General features: G+C 45.6%; 1 protein-coding gene and 1 long non-coding RNA gene across 5 annotated transcripts in view; one reads left to right on the top strand and one right to left on the bottom strand.

The window, feature by feature from the left end:
• Nucleotides 1-19,107, bottom strand: part of trh (PAS domain-containing protein trachealess) — a 534,047-nt gene that overhangs the window by 164,166 nt on the left and 350,774 nt on the right. The gene's annotated exons all lie outside the window — the stretch shown is intronic.
• Nucleotides 84-3,510, top strand: LOC142587269 (uncharacterized). The gene is made up of 3 exons (XR_012829423.1): nucleotides 84-504; nucleotides 2,303-2,512; nucleotides 3,345-3,510. It is a non-coding gene; the product is annotated as an uncharacterized LOC142587269 (long non-coding RNA).

Genomic DNA, 19,107 nt, shown 5'->3' with positions numbered 1-19,107 from the left:
TACGAAATGTTATTAGGAAAAAACACGCAATTTTTTCATTTAAGATACATTTTTCAAAAAACCGCACAGTGGCGCTACGGTAGTGTTTGTTTGGTCGACACACCACGTTGGTTGTAGTGAATGCTCCTTGCATTTAGGTGGTATTTGAGTTATATTTTAGAAGTGCCTAGACAAAATGTGCTCCTTGTCGTGTGCAGTAACCATCCCGAACCCTCCGGACTCGTGTAACGCCATTAGTTCGCCGTGTGTTTCGAGCGATCCACCAGTGTCGACAGTGAGTGCCCTAGTACAGCGCCCATCCGAGCTGCCTTTGTTCTGCCGAGCTGCCTGCCCGCGCTCTCGTGAAAAAGTCTGGTACTGGGGCTTCGAATCGTAGTGTATGGAAGACTGTTGAAGGTTGTGCTTTTGTGGAGCTGGAGTTCATCGGAAGTTCTACAGTGCTTGCGTCAGAGAAACGTCGGTGCCTCTGTACTAGACGAAGGAGCGTTTGCCAAGTCTTGAAAGGTAAGCAAGTTTGGCGCTTGCGCGCATTCTTGAAGCTTATGATTTACGTAATGAGCGTTGTGTAACTAGCTAGAGCAAAGCGCTTTCCTATCGTATGTTAGCCATGTTGCTGTGCACATTTAGCAAGCAATTTCACGAAAGCTTCCTCTGATGTACAGCGTACTTGCATTCTGCTACCCGCCTTGATTGCTATGCCTGAATGGGCACACAATTATGAAAACACATTGAAAGTTGGTGTTCGTTCGGTAGTTTCCTGGCAAGAAGTTATTCGCTATATAGGCATTCCCGCAAGTACAGCACATGTGTAATGTATACGTCGATGTATCATGGGCTTCGCGCGTTGACACACGGTTGCTATGTTCGACGCTTAAGCAGATAGAAGCTTGTATGAAGGTTTTTGTATGTACACAGTTCGGTTTGGAGGTCCGCGTCGCGAGAACCTGTGTGTATTGTTTATGTTCTTGAGTGTCTTCGCGTATTTGTCTTCTATGTTACAGAGCGTATATAGGCCGATATTACAATAACGAGGTTTATTTTTATCTAGACATTTCAATCAGATGCCGGCCTTTAAGAAACACAGACCAACCAAATCTTAATAACGAGATGTCAGCTCTTGCAATCGTAGGTTACGGCAGTGCGTAATAATTTAAAGACTGCGATTTTGTAGCGTTACTTACCCCTCAATTCTATATCACTCTTCTCGCCCACCGCTAACGGCCGGCAGTTGCAGTACGTAGCACGGGCCGGGGCGTCGGTCAGACTACTAACGAATAGCGAAAAGGAATAGCATCGCTACAAAATCGCGGTCTTTTAATTATTACGCAAATTTTGTGCACAATGAGATGTTATAAACACATCTTGCATGTACATGAAAAAAAGGTTTACAACAGAGATAACATATATGCATGGGCACATATATGTGTCAATAAAATACTCGAGCCTCTTTCTGCCTACAGAAAAAGAAGTTATGTCTCCTCGAGGGCATGGCTGCTTGCACTAATGAACCTCCAAGGGAAGGTTTTCTCTAATCCCTATTTTTGATATCTAAATGCTTATGCGACATGTCATGTACAAACTGCTTGCATCAATTTCTCATTGGGATGAGCTGTCTAAAATTTAATTTTCAGTAATAATTGCAATAATTAACTCCTTTCACCTGTCTTCTAATGACTATAAAGTTCTATGCTTCTACCTTGACAAACCTTTTATGAAATTAGTTTGATGAGGCCCAATATACAGGGCTTTCTAAATTGAAGGTATCAGTACCTATTAAAGGCTATGCTAACTGTGAAAATGCTGCTTGTGTATGTGGTTTATTCACTCTGTCAGACAAAATCTTTACACCCAAGTGCAGTCAGTAAATTGAAAACTGCATGTCTGCAAGGGGAAGTCAGAATTGTATTTGAAGACAATTGCATCTTGTTTGATAGTTCTCGAGCACTTGTGTGTCACTAATCGAGCACAGCTTGGCCAATACTCGATAAGGCTTGAAGCTTTCAATGTCTGCTAATCACTAAAACAGCACCAGATCTCACTCTGTGTCAAGGGGTGGCACACATTTGCTTAGTTATAGGCAGATGCATGTCTTTCTTTAGCATTGAAGTTCCCAATACTTTCTAGTCTTACGTAAAAGTACACAGCTCAGTACAATGCATGTATGGTATACGTAAGGCTGCTTTGTTCTTTAAACCGAATCAACAAGAGCAGCTACTTCTGTTTTTGCAAACCTTACCCCATTTCCTAACCATTCCTTGATCATACGTGTATAAAATGAATCTGTGCTTGTATTGTTTCACAGGTAGACATCGGTGGCGGTGTATATGTTGAAAAGGGCCTGCTGAAGAGGCTGTGCCTGGATGCTAACAACTCGGGCTTTCACTTCGCGGAGGGCCTCCTTAAAGCCCCTTTTTCAATAGAAGACGTTAAAGGGAGGTCCTTCTTTTGGCAGCTGTCAAATGCCTTCCACAGAAGGATCCGTTGGATTCCAAGAAGGTCAACACCATACTAGGTATGTGTGTCACAAAGAAGCATCTTAATATTCTTCATGCAGTTTTCAACAAAACTCCTTTCATGGCAATTTCAGTGCTATCTTAGGGTATACTCCTTTCTTTCCAGCTAAAATAGCTATTAACCTGATTATAATAGCATATTATAATGCAAGCTTTGCCACCATAACTAGAAAATTGTCATTACTGTTGGCATATGTATTTTTGTGATAGAGGCCCTGGTCATATGAATGCACTGATAATATAATATCCTGTCTTGTGGAAAGCTAACATGTTTAGTAACAAGCTCGCTTTTACAATGTCTGCCTGCACAGCAAAGGCATTTTCTAATCTTGCTTTAGAACGTCCATAATGCCTGTTCAACTGCTTACATGTTGCTTGTATCATTTCGTGGTTCTTAAGTGCAACACAAAAGTCAACTCTTCTATGTACCTGTTCCCAAGCAAAGCTGCAGCACAGTTCTGACTGGCACCTTGCCTTTCCTAAGATAATTCACACATGAAACTTCCATGCACTGGTCACAATACGAATATCGAAGTTCATTAAACTGAAGTTGATTTACAGCTTTTGTTTGTAGATGACAATTGGTATGATAGAGCTTATGTGTCATGCATCTGTTGGTGTTACGCACATTCATCGTGCTCCCAGCTCTAATGCACTAATTCAGTCATTTCATGAATTTAGGACTTTGCAAAAAACAGGTGGAGATGTTTAGAGCTCACAGGGTTGAAAACTTGTGTCTTGTGCACTACCTTTTTAAGAAACAGATGCATGGTGTGTTGCAATGTCACTGTAGCAAAACTAATATATTGCCTTTTTTCTTCTCTTTTCTAGACTACACAACGCAACATTTCAGCCTACTTCCAGGGCAGCTGGAGAACTCATTCTCATTACTAGCCCGGGGATATTAAATGGATGTGTTCAAGCACAAATGTAAACCTGTCTTCTTCTGTTGCATGTCACACCTGGCCACTTGGCAATCACTATTCGCCACAGACAGATAGTTGACAGCATGTTACTAGCAAGTCGTTAGGATATATAAAGGTGGTTAATAAATAGTCGCTGCGCAGTTTTTAGGAAGTAAATAAAGATTTTATTCAGAGATAATTAAAGCTTATTTTTGCAATATATAATTGCAAAAGTAATTATCTCTGAATAATATTTTTATGTACTTCCTAAAAACTGTAAAGCGACTTTTTATTAACCACCTTTATACATCCTAACGACTTCCTAGTAACATCCTGTGAACTATTTGTCTGTGGCGAATAGTCGACAGGATGTTACTAGCATGTTGTTAGGATGTACAAAGGTAGTCAATAAATAGTCGCTTCACAGTTGACACTTTCTACCGACATAAGATAATAAGCAGTCGGTAAGAATTCTATCGACATTTTATATCTATACTTTCAATTCAATATCGGTGGCCAATAGTCGGTAGGAGGTTACTAGGAAGTTGTTACGGTGTCTAAAGACGGTTTATAGAATGTCGATAGGTTCTAGTAACATTTGTCTAAAGACGGTTTATAAAATGTTACTAAAAATTTTTGTGAGGGATGTAAATACATGCAAAAGGAGAATTCGTTTTTGTCGGCAACCACAGCGCCAAATTTGTCGAGATTTGTTGCATTTAAAAGAAAAGCTTAAAATCTAGTGACTGTTGGTTTCGAGTTCCTGATTTAGGTCGGCAATTTTTTTATTAGGAAGTGGCAAAAATCGAAAGTTTTCAGAAGACGATACTATCAAGCTTACAACTCTAACTCCGCAAGGAAAAACGACATCACAATTCTGTGAATTGCACCTGATAGTACATCTAAAGAGGACAAAATTGATATGTTACAGATGAATCTAAAAAAAATATCAGTAATATGGAAATACAACTTTTGCAGAACCCTTGTACACAACGTAACAAATTTACATAAGATATAAATTGACATATCGAATTTGTCCGCTTTGAATGATCTAATGGATGCGGTTTACAGAACCGCGATATCTGTTCTGGATGCAGAGCTATTAATTTATAAACTTCGTGCGTCTATTTCCCGCGAAGTTTCGAAAATCCTTTTTAAAAAAATCAAGCCCTAAATCGAAATTCCGCTTTCAACAGCCACTGAAATTTAGCCTTTTCTCTCAAATGCAACAAATTTCATTAAAATTGGTCAAGGGGGTTATCTCAGAAAAGCGGTTTTGTGCTATACATGTATTTGAATAGGCCGCGTCGGAGTTGGGCCCGAGCTAAAGTTTCCTCTTAAGTGCAGAAACTGCAAAAGACCGCATGAAGCAGCATCAAGAAATTGCCCCCGAATCAAGAAAGGAGTGGAGTATACTTAATGAGATGGTAAGAAAAGGCTCTACGTCCCGGGAAGCAGCCGTTTCTGTGAAAAGACGACGCTCTTACCACCCCCGCCGACATTCGCCAAAAAACGCGAAAGGCCCCCGACAGCGCCAACCTAGTCCAGCAGCGTCATCATATCGAATTGTGGAACAGCAGTGATTGCGCAAGACCAGACGCAACGTTTTGAATGACAAAGAAGCCCAGAAAAGTGCTTATGACGTTGCCTGGCCTGCACTGCCAACTGCACACCCACCTGCTGAGCTTGAGCGGCGTACATCGCCTTCATCGAAAGTACCTACTGCTTCCGACAAGTTGCCTGAACAGGATGTGCAGGTGGTTATACTGCGAAAGTCGCTAATGGCTGTGATTCGCACACTTTTGGGAAATGCGCAAACTTCGACTGCTCGATGCGCTTTACAAGTACTGTATGCTCTCGCTCCTGTGCTTGATAGCTTGCATTAGAAACGTGGCTCGCCCACCTCTGCAGAAGCGACCCTTTCAAGAAGATGTCAAGAATGCCTGTTCTTCAGTGGAATGCGACAGGCCTGAAATCACGTATTTCTAATTTTTATCATTTTGTATACGTAAATCGGTTTCCGGTGCTAGCCATATGTGATCCAAACGTGACAAACATCCTCGGACTATCAGGATGCGAATCTTTTGTTTCCTTCACGTGTGACAAATGGAGCAAGGTCCTCGTTTATGTTCGCAAGCAGCTCACCTACGAGGTCCAGGACGTGCCTCCCTATGACGACAATTGGTATATCTGCCTTAGCATAAAGAAGAGGCTTTCCTTCACACTCACCGCATGCTACATTTCTCCATCAAGTCGTTTAGACTAAAAAAGGCTTGGAAATGTTTTGATAACGACCTACAGTCCTTGGATAATCACAGGAGATTTTAATTCTCACCACCCAATTTACCCAATTTGGGGAAGTACAAGAACAAGAAGATGATGATGATGATGATTCTTGCATCTTTTGCTTCGGACCATGACCTCCGCCTCTTGAACGACGACAACCCAACGTTCTTGAAAGGGTCGTCGTACAGCAGCTGCCTAGATCTTACTTTGGTGTCATGATGCCTTACTTCGAGCGTCTACTGGTTTACTGACTTGGAAACACGTGGCGGTAGCCATATTGCTATTTAGGTTGCCATCAAAGGTCGAAGCAGTATGTCTTCCCCTATGGTGTCTCGAGTGATTGGTTGGCTGGCATTTGAAGCCTTTGTGAACGCAGAATGGAAGGGCGGGCTTGCATGTAGCATAAAGCTTGTGATTGTGGAGGCGATGCATTCTGAAACGCGCTGCTCCTCATGGTCAGCTACTCGCACGGACTTTGACATTGAATCAGAAAGGCTTCGAGCAGTACGTCGGCTCGCTGAGAGCGATATAGACGCACAAAATCGATTCTAGACCTTAGGGAGGCCAGGCGCACGCAGAAAATACGTCGTCGCATGGACAAATTAGACAACGAACGATGGCAATCATTTCGTAACTCGTTGGACCCACGCAAAGCTCTCTGTCGCTTGTTGCGAACTCTCCAAAGCCTTCGCTCATTTCCTCAGCAACGCCACCCTTTGAGGAACTGGCTCTCCACCAAGGCTATTGAGAAGTGGATGTTGGGGAAGAGTTTTGTGAGGCGATTGCTGGTGACAGTGAGCTACTAAATGCAAGTTTCGGCAATGAACGAGCCTTTTTTACATAGAAGAACTGGAGGCTGCTCTAGCCACTTGCAGGCGTTCGTCTTTGCCCGCACCCGACAAAATCACGTACGCTGCTATCCGCGCCTTAACCATGAAGCACGAGAGATCCTGCTGCGTCATCTCAACGTCTCATGGAGTGACGGAGCTGTTTCTCCTGAGTGCAAGCGCAGCCGTCTTGTCGCAGTCTTAAAGCATGGAAAGCCTCTCCTTGAACTGACATCATATCCACCTATTGATCTCGCCAGCTGTGTTGGCAAGTTGATGGAAAGGATTATCCTCACGCGCCTCGAGTGGTTTCTGGAACGTTACAACGGTTATCCAGACGCGATGACAGGTTTTAGACGTGGCCGTTTGTCGGTCGACAACGTCCTTCATCTTTTGTCCTCGATTCAACAACAGAAATCATCCAAACGCTTCTCTGTAGAGCTACTTCTGAAGGGCGCTTATGATAATGTTTCTCAGGAAGCCATTCTTGCCACGCTCGTGGCTGCTGAAATCGGAGGCCGCACTTTTCCATGGTTTCGGAGCTACCTGACTGAAAGGAGCTTCTTTGTAGTCACTAAGGATGGTCAAACTTCCGACCACTACATCAGCCGTGGAGTTCCACAAGGTGGCGTTTTGAGCCCGGTTTTGTTCAACCTGGCTTTGAATGGGCTGGCAGAATTCCTGCCAGAGTCGGTCAGTCTGTTAATTTACGCAGATGACATCTGCATCTGGGCGTCAGGAGTAGCTTGGCCGCAGGTTCGCGCAAGGTTATAAAAGGCTGCAATATGACGTGTACTTAGCGTAAGAGACAAGGCCTCAGAATTTAGAGAAAAGAGTGCGCATTAGTCGCCTTCACGCGAAAATCGATGACTGGATACCCGGTGTCTATTAATGGCCAGCCTATCTTGTACGAGAGAACCCATCGATTTTTAGGGATGATTGTGGACCGCAACCCCTCCTGGAGCCCCCATGTACCCTACCTGAGGAAGAGACTCCTCTCGACCAGTTACCTGTTCAAAGCTATTGCTGAAAAACCATGGGGACCGTCGGTGCGTTCTACGTTTCAACTGTACAAAGCGCTCTTCATGGGTTTCTTGCATTACAGCACTACGGTGCTGTCAAGCACACGGAGGACAAATCTCAGAGCGCTTGATAGCATGCAAGCTCACGCGCTTAGGACATGTCTTGGTCTACCGCGATGTGCTTCAACAGTCACAACAATTGCCATCGCCAAGGAACATCCCATCAGTACGTATATCACCACAGACACTCTTAGAAATCTTCGTCACCTTGCCCGACTCCAGTCTGAACGCTTTGGTTCTCTCTCGGAAAGTAGACCACATGCAACTTTTTCGAACACTGTAGCCTCGTACCGATCCTCTCTTCCGTCCGATTTCCCGCCTGCAGCAAGATTACCTTGTCCTTTGTGGTGTCTCCGGCAGCCAAAAGTGCGGCTTTCCATTCCAGGAGATGGAAAGAAGTTCAATGTGCCAACTTGTGCCCAGAATCAAGCCGCTCTACATTTACTGCATGATTCATACTCGAATCGAGTTCACGTTTACACAGATCGCTCTTCGTCTGTAACCAGCTCAGCTGGTGCGGTGGTCTTTCGGTCGATGTCAAGAAGTTCAAGATCAGCCACGTCACGTCGACAGGATCCGAACTTTCCGCCCTCCGAAGCACAGTGCTGTATGTGCAGCAACAACCATCAGATCACTGTAGAACTTTGCTGACACTGAAAACCGGTCTAGCAGTTGATTGAAAAGAGAATGCAACCCCTGATGATGGCCCGTTAAACACAGCACGCGTTGGAAGAATGTTGTCGGCCCGCAGCCATGTAGCGTGCACAGCTTATAGCGGGATCTCGCGCTTCCCAGAGTACTGTTTTCAAGAATGGCGCGCGTATTTCCAACACGGTGAGACGTGGTTTAGATGTCGCGCTATATACCTTAAAGGGGTGGAGACATGAAAATTTTCGTTCATGCGTTCTTCCATTCAAGCGTTGCGTACTGTTTCAGGAAGCACGATACACACCGCGGGATTCATATATACCCGATAAATAATTTAATAGTAGCATTATTATACCGAGTGATTTCGGTTTCGGTTTCTGGGCTCCGGGTGATGCTATGACGTCATAGGAGAGGAAACGCAACACGGCTTGGTCCCGTGGGTCATAAAAATAGTGACGTAAAACTATGCTGCGTCGTCTGCTCGCGCATACGCGTGCTCTGCGAGCAGAGGTAAACAAGTGGCGATTCGAAGTGAATGTCGCGATTATTATAATTATTGCGAAGAGCGACAACAACGGTAAGAAAATATTGCGGCTTGTGAGAGTCGGTGATTTATTCCGAAGCGCCGTAAGCTTTAGCTTTGAAGTGAACCGGAAAAGGCCTAGCGACGATATCAGCGGCGCCGAACGATCAAAGGCGGTGAGGCTGCCGTCGGTGCCAGAGTGACCACTCCTCGGTCGCTGACTGGCCGCTTCGCCGTACGGCTGCCGCACAAATGGGTCGCGGGCCCGTCCTTCCTACGGCGAGGAAATCTCGCCGTTCGCGAGCAAAACCGCCGTTGCATGGGAGCCCGGGAACGGCAAACGCCGTGCGGCGAGTTTCCGTGCCGGTAACGTGGACGGGCCTTCACATTGAGAAAGGCCAAGCGAACGAGAGACCGCTCCGAGCTGCCGAACTGTGCGACTGGTAGATCCTACATCAACTGCTCTCCGCGACAGCGCTGTGCATGTCTTGGTAAGCCAGGGGCCAGGTTTAACTCGGTTACAGTGTTCTAGAAGCCCGTAGCATAGAGAAAGGATATTTAGAATGACAGGAAGCTGAGCTAGTTGGTTAGGATTCATAATGCAAATTAAGGGGCAATTGCGTTCAGACATGGACACAAGAGGAGAGAAGCGGACAACACGAACGCCGCATATCCTGGTCCCTTTCGGAGTCGGCCGGCTAGTGTTGCACTCAACGTGTAAAGGCCCGTCCACATTACCGGCACGGCAACTCGCCGCACGCCGTTTGCCGTTCGCGGGCCGCCGTGCGGCGTTCGTGTTGTCCACTTCTCTCCTCCCGTGTCCGTGTCTGCACGCCTTACCCCTTCTTTGCATTAAGAAAGGATTTCTATATGCCTGTAGCTCGGTCATAGTGGAGGCTATGCTCGGTCGCTCGGCTCAGCAGGCTCCGTAATCGGCATTTCATCGCTACTCATCATACGTCACGTTTTTGTGGTAGTGTGCTATGACGTCAATATTTTCGTTCCTCCGCTGTGACGTCATAACTGCCGCGCTAGCGATGGGTCTCGACCACGAGAAGGACCGTTTCATGACTTTTTGAGCTGAATTAAAATTATTTTGAAACGTTTGCAGCGTCCAATACCTCGTTTTGGGTGTCCTTGCATACGGAAGCAGCCTACAACATATTTTTTTATACTCTCAAAATTTGGTGACCCAACCCCTTTAAATAATTTACTGCTATGCATGTTTCTACGAACCAGGGGCCGAATTCACAAACATTTTCGTTCGTAAGTGCTGTTTTTCATTGGCTGATCGTCTTCACTAATAATATGTCCACCACCATTATTGGCTGGCACGAACGCTTCTAGCGTAAGAAATTTCTGTGAATACAGGCCCAGTATCGGTGCACTACCCATGAGGAGGATTTGTCGTTACGTCATTATACACTGGCTTGCTCCGTACTTGAATCGCTGCGGCTACCATTCGCGAGCGCAGCGACAATAAACGAACACAGCACTCTTGTGAAATTGTGATATCTAGCCTTAATCCACACGGCGGAAGAAAATTTTGTTCTGCGTCATGACGTCACGATAACATCGATGGCGCCAGATGCACCACGTCGAGAAACAGCTTTAGCAGGAAAATAAGGTAAAGGTATGTTTCCCAACCAGCATACTTGCTAAGCGACATCCGTTCGCGTGCCCGAAGCGTGTAGCGGAATTTCTGTGCAGTTTCAAAAATGTGCGTCAGTGTGCGTCGACTCCCAGAGGAGGGCGCACATTTCGCTCGCAGCACCAGAAGCGTGCACCCCGCGCGCCAGACAGGGACATCCAGGTCAGCGTTGGAGGAGACACTGCACTCTTGCCCACCGATACTAAAACAAGAAAGCGAGACAGTTTAAAGCAACTTAACAGAAGCCACTCCCGCGCCGCGCCGGCGACAATAGCGCGGGCGGCAGCTGCCCAAGCGATAAAAGGCGGTGGCCGGGGGTGGACGGACGCCATTTTTGCTCCGCTGCGCACATGGGACGACTCCGTGTCGCGTTATCGGCAGCCGCATCTTTTTTTCTCGTAAAATGGCTTCGGGTGTCCATAAATCAGAGTCGGACGCACCTGCTCGACTTCGGGTCGGGTCTCTCGTGCGCGGTTTGTTTCTGCGGCTCGCCGCAAGCCCATCTACAGCTGCGGCGAGCTGCTCGACGCACGCACGAAGCGGTAACACTCGCGGACTCCAGGTATACGGCGATCACGCCCGAGAGGGCGCCTGGAAAGAGCAGGGGGAGGGGGTGAAGGCGGCACGGGCGGGGTCCAACTAGGCGGCGTCGCTGATAAGCGGCGTCGCGTTTATACGCAGTGCCTTACGAAAACGGTGCGTGGGAGATATCGAACCGGCAAGGCCGTTCTGGAGTGGTCACCGCGCGAAATTGTTCATTTCTACAGAAGAATAAGAGGAACCGAGGGGCTCTTTTTTTCTTCTTAGTAACAAACACGTAACCCAACGGCCAACAAATTTAATCAAAGCGCACGGAGAGTGAAACGGTTTATTTTTATTTATCTAAGTGTATAAATATTAAATAAATGGTCCAAATTAAAATTAAACATTATCTTCATTATTAGAACACTGAAACAAGAAATATAGCAGGAAAATGTCAGCAGGCTACAGCTATCTGTTCCTCCAGCTCCGAACTCATTTACTACGACATCAGCAGCCTCTCACAGCGCACACCGTTATCGTCTCAAGAACGTCTTCCTTGCGACGGGTGACGAGCACAACACCGTCTTCGTCGGCTACAATAGCGCGTATACTGTGGTCTCCGAGACGCATTCACAGATACCGGCAGTCTCAGAGTCTGCGCTGCGCGTCATACCCGCGCAGTGTCTCCAAGCACGAATGTTGCGCGGACGGCTTCCATTCCCTTATTGCTGTAGGCACGGAGGAAGGAAATCCACTAGAAGGGCGTTATTATTGCTAACAGCGCACTCTAAAAACACGGACAGAGAAAAGATACGAAACACGAGCGCTGTTTCGTCTCTCTGCTGCGTCCGTGTTCTAAGAGCGCACTGTAAGTAATAATAATGCAGATTTACCGACTCGCTCAGCTAGCTACCGTACAACTAGAAGTGAGCATTACGCCACGCAACCAGCCTTGGCGAGCCAACTCTCCCTGAAGTCATTGGCTTCGCTTTTTCCCTCAGTGTCGGCCCAACACGTGACCTCTGAGACCCAACGTGTTGGTCGAAAATGTCTGGTTCCCTGTAGTATTTATTCGTTGCGCACTTGTTCGGCTGCCCTGCCATATATAGCTCCGCCTGCACAGCCGGAGCACTAATTCTGGTATTGTACCAAGCGCTGTAACGTTACGATCACGTGTTGGGCCGACTCTGACTTCAGTAGTGTTGCGCACCACTCCCACCTTGCCCTCGGTGGCCGCACGGGCATGAGGCGGACCCACACTGGCGATGGTCGTTGCTTTTCTTCGCCATACAGTGAGGGCAAAGCTTTAGAATCTGGAGATCCTCTGACGTCGACATGACAGCGCAGAAATGTCGGGACTCGATGTAGTGTATGGTGTAACCTGATGCCTTCGCCTTTTGTCTTATTATATTCCAGTGTGAGTAAATGACGACTTCATTTACTCTCTTATCTAATCTCGCTCTTTATTTTTCGAAATTGTACCGTGATTTCTTTTTACTTTACGATATTCTTTCCTTCTACTTCTACTTCTTCTTCCTATTATTATTATTATTATTATTATTATTATTATTATTATTATTACGTGAGGAGGAGTAGCCGTCACCATTATGGATGACTAAATTGTGTTCTTATATTATAAATTTAAAAAAAAAGGAGTGGACCGACGCACATGGGAAGCCCGATTTCAAAGTCTTGCAATCACTATTAGTAAAATCTTCATTTTACAACGTACTTCGAAGAAATGGGGACGAAGTTTAGGCAAATCCACTGCAGCGCCCAGCATTCTCGTATATTCTCGTACAAGAGCAGTACTAAACGCGCACGCACACATTTGCGCCAAATTTCCCTCTGTAGTGTTTCAGGTATAAACCTTACGGGTTATTAGTACGACCCGAGTGCGGAGCAGTGGGAGAGGGTGCTCTCCAGCAGCGACCCGAAAGTCCAGCATGGACTAGTAAGGCACGCTCGCCGAGTAGCCACCCTCAGTGGTGCCCTGGAATAGGGGCGTCGACCCTGCGCAGTTGGGGAAGAAGACCGTGAAGACGGCCGACCGCATCTGCCACCGCTAATTTCTAACCAATTAGAGCAAATAAAGTTTTTCCTCCTCCTCCTAGTACGTAACAGCTTGCACTCCGCTTGCCCTCCGCACTCCCAGCTTGGACAATGTTCAATCGCGTGATGGGCTAACGCGATTGTCGTACGGTCTTATACGAATAACTGCTGGCCTATTATGCAGTTAGTCTTGCATAACTGCGGATATGAATTAATGCAAGAAGGACTAACAAATATGAAGAGAGACGAGCCAACTGTTAATTATCAGGCACGCTGCATATATATTATATATATATATATATATATATATATATATATATATATATATATATATATATATATATATATATATATATATATATATATATATATACACGAGAAGAAAGGGGTGACATTGATGCCTGCGGCAGAAAGGATGCTCCACATCCGCCGCCATGGTTTGTGACTGGTGGAGCAGGCTAACACTGTCAAGGTTAGTTCCAGTAGTAGTACATAAATAGCCTAGAAAGTGTCTGGGAAGACGGCGCCACGGTAGCTCAATTGGTAGAGCATCGCACGCGTAATGCGCAACCTGGGATCGTTCACCACCTGCGGCAAGTTGTTTTTTCATGCACGTTTATTTCCAGTAATTTATCATTATCATTTCTTTAATGCAATATGTAAGTACAGTTCATATATATATATATATATATATATATATATATATATATATATATATATATATATATATATATATATATATATATATATATATATATATATATAAATTGACACAATCTATAATGCGTCCGCCAACGTACTTTACAGTTCGATGGACTTCACGGCGCATACATACTAAAGAAATAAGGGCCAGACGGAGAACAAAAAGCAAGAATGAAAGTATGGAATGAAATTGGTTCGAACTCGGCTCTTTTTGCACTCTGCCTGTCCCCTGTTTCTTTAGCATACGTGTGCGCTGTGAACAGCATCGAAATGAACCGTTATCAATTCGTCCAAATTTCAACCCTTGCGCGCTAAGGTGCGTTAAGTTGCTTTATCGCTTGGGTCTACGCTTTAGCTCCGGCTTCCTCGGCGCTGTACACGATCAAAAGGACTGCACGTGTCCTTACTTGCTTGTCAGCCCGGCGACTGTTCTCCGAACAGCGCATGTAAAAGGAACGCTGTTCTCTCCGCAGAATGCGGTGAGTTGCGATACATTAATGTGCGTCATTAAAGGAAGCGGTTAAGAAAGTAGACAAGTGAGCCGTCGCAGCTTGTTTGCCTCAGCGTCGGCACTGCATCACATCGAGTAGCTTACAGAAGCGTTTAAGCCTCGAGAACGGATATTTCTACATAGCAGGCGGAAAAGAAACTAAAACATACAAGACAGACAAAAAATGCGATAGAAAGCAAGGAAAGGAAAGGCAGGGAAGCCAACCAGACGGGCATCCGGTTCGCTATCCTACACTGGAGGTTAAAAAAAAAAGTGATAGAAAAGAGGGAGAGAGTGCGAACGGACGGTAGATGCACACGAAGACTATAAACAGCCACCGATGCACTACAAGAACTGCACTAGCAAGCGAATAGGTTTTTTTGCGCCTGCGACGGATGTGGACATGGGCCCAACGTTTCTGGCTATACGAAAGTAATCTGGAGTCCAGCCGCTTCAATTTTATTTGGAAACAAGAAAATTGTGTGACGCAATTCAACGTCACTTTGCTTTCTGTGACCTGACTTAGTGCTTAGTGTCTTTTCTTTTTCTTTTTTCTGTTTAGATAAGGGGGGAGGGGGCTGTGTGTAGTTGAAATATATATGAAATCTGACCCTGCGTTTTGGTGCGTTTTAAGTTACTTCTTTTTGTGTGGACTGTATTCAGTGCACTTATGTGTTTGTTTTATGTGACATTTTTGTTAGCCGTATCCGTGAACTTATGTGGCCTAAGTTTTATGTGCCTTTCCTGCGTGTGTGAGCTGCCTTTAGGGCGTATGTGATGCGACCTTACGTCGGGTGCGTTTTTGTTACTTTTTACGTTACTTTGTACATTCCTGCAGCGTCTCATTCGTCGAGCGCCGATTTTTTCTTGCATATTTATTATGTATTAGTTCCATGGGAGAAGACGTATCGGGTGCCACTTAGAGGCGCCAACATCTAAACTTCAAGCATTAAAAAAAAAGACAGGAAAGCCGCTTTACGAATGCGTGTTTTCATTCTTGTTCGACTATCCACGAGGTCTCAATAAATGGAAAGACTCGATTTCGAAGGGGTTGTTTTTGCCAAGTTGTGTGCCTCCAGCAAAGACTGCGCGAACAAGTCTGTTTACGGGTCTTCCTTTCGCCAATCGCATCAAGACAAAAAAACAATAATAATAAGCAAGGGAAAATCTAATTTCATTATAACTTCCTGTTTTTCCATATCAGTAGTCCTCGCAAGGTCAAGCGATTTCGTACGATGCCGTGACATGCGTTTAGACTGTCATTTTGTCGATTAATACCCTATGCCTTTCGAAGTAACGAATTGTTATGGCTTACAACCGAGAGCGTAAGAACACATTTAATCGTGACGTGATAAAAGAAAGAAACAAACAAACAACAAACAAGCTTCGAGTTTCATAAGTGTTTGCCGAAGAACATAATCTAGCACTTGAAGAGCAGATTCAATTGACTTCATAAAGACAAGACAACAAATTCTGCAGCAAGTTCACTGAACAAGGAAATGAACTAAGCTGTTGTTATTTTTTGTAAGCCTTATGTTCGCGCTATATAAAACAAGCATCCACCGCTAAAGATCGTCAAATAAATAAATACGTCAAGGATCTGTACCGGAAGCAGGTGCGATGCGTACCATTTTTGCTTTCGTAGAATTTTGTTGTTTTAAAGCATTCTTCAGCTGTTTCTTTCTCCATTGTGACATTTTGTGCTCTAACAATTCGTTCTGTTTATGTCATTCCGTGGTGCGTTTCTTTTACTTTATGATTTTACATGACTTATGACATATTTCTGCGTTTGTCGTAGAAGTAGCCGAAACCATTAGACGTTGTCAACAACTCCTTATTTAGTTATGTCGTCACAAAGAGTAATATGCAGCATAAGTGACAGCCATTTATATAGAAGCCATTTCGCTAAGCTTGAGCTTCACGTGAATGAGCGTAGAGACGACCTTTTGAAGCGCGTTTATTGGCAAAAAATACTCAGAAAGCCTCAAACGCCGGCATAATGCCTCACTGCGGAGTATAAGTGTTCAATCAATTTTGCTCGCGCTTATTCCACCCACGTAGGAAGGAGCGCTTATCGCTATAGTGAATGTTTAATCGTAACGACCCTCGAAATTCGATTGAACTCTAGCTGCACACCTCAGCTCTACCAAACTTTTGGACACGCCCTTTCCTCCTCGCCTTCTTTTTTTCTTTCTCTCTCTTAACCGGTGCGAGTCAGCTATTTCTGGGCGTGAACAAAACGTCAAAGGTCACTCACGGAAGGTAAACGGCGTGAAGCCTTAACTGAGAGGCAAAATCATCAATATTACGCGCGCGGGCGAGACGTGTTGATAAGAGAGAAATACCTTGATTATCCGTACGCTGACGACGCCTTCCTTCTACGCAAATTTGCCAGACAGGGAGGAAGGCGTCGTCCGTATAGGCTTCGCTGTGTGATGCCACAGGGCAACCGGAATTTTAATGCAGCGTTGCGCCACGAGGAGCCGAAATATGATTTTATCGAGTTTCATAACGGGTCAGCTTCGCCAACGAGCGATGTAGAAACGGATATAGGAAGCCAATAGCAGAATAGAACGAGGACACTATAGTTACGAGGGCGTATACATTAGCGGTGATAGGGTAGCAAACCGGTCAAGCTAAACTGGTTAACCTCCCTGCCTTCTCTTCTCCACTTTTTCCTTCCTTCCTAAGGCGTACCTGTGTTACGGTTTATCGCGCCTTCCACACGCAAAATACTTAAGCGCCTCTATGCGTACAGTTGCTATGAATAAATGCGGTTTTAGGTTCTGTGAAGTTACTATGATTAACTGCGCTAAGGTTTAATATGGAACACCTCTGGTTTCTGTTAATGTGTACCCAAGGCACGGTGTACAAGAGCGCTTTTCCACAGAACTCACATAAAAATACGGCTGCCGGGGATTGTACACGTGACCTCGTGCTCGTGAGCAGGAATTGCGTAACCACGGAGCAGCAGCGATGCGTTTCTAGACAAACGAGTCCAGCCTCATAGTGTTGTAAGCGCATGCATCATAAGTGGTGCTTTATAGAAAAAAATCATGTTCCTCGTCCACGTGCGCTGTGAAAACAGCCAATTTAGAGTTTACTAAAGGAATCATAAGCATGGCCAAAGCAGAGAGTTACTCCAGAAAGCATGGCACCACTCTGGTGTGCAAAAGCTAAGTTTCGCCCTCTACCACTGATGTGCACACCAGACAGAACCAGACCCCCGTGATCTGCACACCAGGTAACGCCAAATCAGTGTGGTGCAATACCCGCTTAAAAACACCATACCATGCTAGTGCTCACACTAGAGAACGCTAAACAACACCAGACCGGTCTGGTGTATTTTTCAACCGGGAAACGTAGCAAAAAGAACAAAACTAGAATAGAGAGAGAGGGGGAAAGAGATATGACTCGCCTCGGAAAAAAAAAAAACTCGAGAACAGAAATTAGAAAAGAAAGAAAACAGAAATATGGAAGGATGCATAGCAACAGAGAGTCTCAATAAAGCGCAAGACGACTAGGAATCCCAACTGTTCTCGCCAAGACGAGCAGACCGAGGGTGCATGTGTGTGCATCGAGCGATAAAGCGTCGGCACCGAGGCAGCTCACGTTCTGCATCCTGCGCTCGGCTCTTCGCCGCTCGGTTTCTCCCGTATGCTCGCGCAGACGGCGACCAGGGAAATGAAGCGGGAAAACTCAAAATTACGGTCCCTCTTTCCTTCCGTTCTTTCTTTTGCCTCCTCCTCGGCAGATAGAACGCGGCCCAGTGCATTCCGAGCACTAACGGAAACGTAGAGAAAGGCTCTCTTAAATGTTGCGTCCACAGGCATCTGCGCCATCTCGACGGCGATATGCCTAGGCTGCGTCGGAAGTACTGATAGCCTTGCCAAATTGAATGAGATGTCATGTGATGTCATGTGCACAGAACGGCTTTTCGCCGAACATCTTGAAGTGACGCTCCCACAGGAATCCCTACGGGCTGCATGCTCACGAAGAAGGAACAGCTTGGAACGATGCGTAAACGTCCAGAGGCGTCCATAGAAAATCATTCATCTATGCAACCCTCCTCTCACTCCACGTACTTATGCATTTTGTTTTGCTTTGTCAGTAATTGTAGCCGTTTCATTGTTTTTTGCCTAATCAGTTCCACGCTGCCTCGGTGAATATCTTAACAGAGCTTAAATAGTCCCCGCTAAATACCGCCACAGGTGCTTGGCCGGAAAAGAAGGCCGAAAAGAGATTGAAAGAACCGGTGTCCCCACTAGCGTAGGCAAAGGCACAATACAGTGGCTCAGCTTTAAATACGAAAGTTAAGATCGAGATCACATAGTCAACAAGCTAGATGGCGATGGATGTAGTAAAAACTGAATAAATCAAGCAGGCGAGGTGACTATTTCACTTTCCTTTGGACTATTTCGTTTTAGGTAATAAACATCATCATCATCACTACAGCCACTGCCCACGGGGTTTGTCTTTCCATTCTTGCGCCGCCGTCTGCCTTGCGTTGCACTTGGAAGAGTGCGCTGCCGATAAGACCAGCAAATTGGGCTATGCTCACCACTAGCCACGGCGGACGCAAATGGCGGCGTTTCCCGATGTCCCGAACGTTCCCCTCCGAACAAAACGTCACGAAAACCGCCCCTGCGCCGTTATCCACGGTCGTTCCTACGCGGACAGGCTTTGCCAACGTCCGTATATGAAGAAAAATAGAGTGGCACTTTAGAAACACCTTAAACGGGGTAGGTAGGGGAGGGGGGGGGGGGAGGCAAGGAATACACCAATATATACTTCCCTCTTAAAATCTTACGGCACAGCCTTATGGATGCTAACTAAAAAAAAGGGTCGTTTAACATAAAATGGAACAAGGATATAGTTAGGCACAAAGTTTAAAAAGAAATCAACG

This window comes from Dermacentor variabilis, chromosome 7 (genome assembly GCF_050947875.1).
Source record: "Dermacentor variabilis isolate Ectoservices chromosome 7, ASM5094787v1, whole genome shotgun sequence".
NCBI classification, from domain to species: Eukaryota; Metazoa; Arthropoda; class Arachnida; order Ixodida; family Ixodidae; genus Dermacentor; species Dermacentor variabilis.
The sequence above is the reverse complement of the archived record's forward strand: the minus strand, read 5'-3'. Positions and strand labels throughout refer to the sequence as shown.